Below are 2,876 nucleotides of genomic sequence, written 5' to 3' on the forward strand. Positions count from 1 at the left end.
ATTTGTATTATGAGTTATGTGATTTGATGACCGAAGATTGTTTATAGTCCCAAATGAGATCACAGACATGACGAGGCGTCTCGAAATGTTCGAGAGGTAAAGATTCATATATTGGAAGGTTGCATTTGAACATCGGAATGGTTCCGAGTGGTTCGGGCATTTTTTCGGAGTACTGGGAGGTTACCGGAACCCCCCGGGAGAAGAATTGGGCCTATTGGGCCTTATTGGAGGAGAGGAGAAAGGCCACGTGAGAGGGGTGCCCCCCTTGCCCAAACTGAATTGGACTAGAGGAGGGGGCCGGCCCCCCTCATTTCTTCTCCCTCTCTCTCCCTTTCCCTTTCCCCTCTCCGGTGGAAAGAAGGAGGGGGGGCCGAATCCTTCTTGGACTAGGAGTCCAAGTAGGACTCCCCCCTATGGCGCGCCCCCCTTGGACGGCCACCTCCTCCTCCCCCCTTTATATACAGAGGCGGGGGGCACCCTAATGGCACAACAGATATCTCTTAGCCATGTGCGGTGCCCCCCTCCACAGTTTTCCACCTCGGTCATATCGTCGGAGGGCTTAGGCGAAGCCCTGCGCCGGTAACATCATTATCACCATCGCCACGCCATCGTGCTGATGGAACTCTCCTGCGTCCTCAACTTGATCAAGAGTTCGAGGGACGTCATCGTGCAGAACGTGTGCAGAAGACGGAGGTGCCGTAGGTTCGGTACTTGGATCGGTTGGATCGTGAAGACGTTCGACGACATCAACCGCGTTACTAAACGCTTCCGCTTTCGGTCTACGAGGGTATGTGGACACACTCTCTCGTCTCGTTGCTATGCATCTCCTAGATAGATCTTGCGTGATCGTAGGAATTTTTTTGAAATACTGCACACCCCAACAAAAACTGCTTCATGCAGATGAATCTAGGTGTACTACTTCATGCAATCGAATCTAGTACTACTTGGTTCAAACAGGGAAGAAAGGGGGTGGGGTGGGGGAAGATTTGTTACCTGAATCTAGGACTTGGTCGAAAGAGGAAATAATGGGGGCGAAAGTAGCAGAGACTGGCTATCAAACTGGTCTCTTGGTCTAATAGGGAAATAAAGGGAAACGCAGTACAAACTTGATATAAATCAATCTATTGGCTGAAAAAGGAAAGAAAGTGGGGACAAGGGACAAGTCAACAGAGTACGTCCAACACTAGATTTTCTAGCCTCACACAGTATAAGGTGGCTATACCGAAAAATTGGACCAAACCAGATATCATGTTTGGATGTTTGTTGCCCTGAGCCCCTCTTATGTAATGCCACTGGTAAAATGTAGCAGTCCCACTATAAAATTAAGGAAACGTTAAACCAATGTTTTTTCAATGTAATGCCTCCAGTAATATGAATATTGACACTATTTTTCATGTCTTGCTAAATTTCCCATTAAGTTAAGTTGCTTATTTTCGTTAGAAATGCAACTGTCCTGGTCCGCCTACTCTCCCGTGCCCAAATACCAAATCTTTAGCAGTTGTTAATGTATTGTTACTGGTAAAATGAAGAAATGGCACCATTAAAGTAATGTCGTATTCGATGGTTGTCATAGTTAATCCTAATGCCCATACTAATATCTAGCAATGATGCTGCTTTAGAAATTGCTACTATCCTTGTAGGATCGCCATTCACATAAGGAACATGCTTCTTTTCATGTGATGTATGTTTCATCACTTGTTAGTCCTCCTCCTTTCCACCTTTTTGTGCAAACAGAGATATACATTTCACGCTTCATCTTAGTTGAACTGCACAAAATGATATCCAAATTATAGTTGAACATTCCACGACCTTCACAACCAACCTTGATGTTGCTCAATTTTATTGCAACCAACGAAGAAGAAGCTGCTAGCTCATGGGCCCAAGTACTTGCTAACTGCATGATGCAAACATTGCTTCATTTTAGGTGAACTGCACAAAAAGGTCCCATGAATTCAATCATACATGTTGGTGACTGGAGTCATCCCTTCTACGATGGCATTGACTGCAGATATGGTTCCCATCACAACGTATGTTCGTTTTTGGCCTGACCGTTTGCCAAAGATAATGCATGTTGACTCTGCTCTTGGGCTACTATTTTGGCACTTCCATGATAAAGTAGTAATGTTATTATTTTGCACCTTAATCTAGTGGCACTATTAATTTGAGGCAATGTTTTGGCACCGCCAGTGCCACAAATTTTTATATATCAAAAGAGGGGGTTTCCTCCGATTTCATTAAAGAAACCCAACCATAGAGAACCATTATCCCACAACATCCTAGTGTAAATGGGCAGTTATGCAACTACTACTAGAACAGAATGAGTACTAGCAGGAGACAAGTTCGCCACATAAGCTTGGCAGGTAGGGGGATGCAGCCCCAGCTCGACCATGATTAGATTAGTTGCAATAAAAAGAGATATACATTTCATGCTTGATCTTAGTTGAACTACACAAAATGATATCCAAATTATAGTTGAACATTGCACGAGCTTCACGACCGACCTTGATGTTGCTCAATTTTATTGCAACTATTGAAGAAGAAGTTACTAGCTCATGGGACCAAGTACTTGCTAACTGCAAGATGCAAACATTGGTTCATTTTAGGTGAACTGCAATAAAAGGTCCCATGAATTGAATCATCCATGTTGGTGATTGGTGTCATCCCTTCTACGATGGCGTTGACTGCAGATATGGTTCCCATCATGAGGTATTTTCCTTTTTGCTCCGACCATTTGCCAAAGATCCTGCATGTTGACTCTGCTCTTATGCTACTGTTTTGGCACCGCCTTGATAAAGCAGTAATGTTATTATTTTCCACCTTAATCTAGTGGCACTATTAATCTGTGGCAATGTTTTGGCACCACTAGTGCCACTGAT

This window comes from Aegilops tauschii, chromosome 4 (genome assembly GCF_002575655.3).
Source record: "Aegilops tauschii subsp. strangulata cultivar AL8/78 chromosome 4, Aet v6.0, whole genome shotgun sequence".
Lineage (NCBI taxonomy): Eukaryota > Viridiplantae > Streptophyta > Magnoliopsida > Poales > Poaceae > Aegilops > Aegilops tauschii.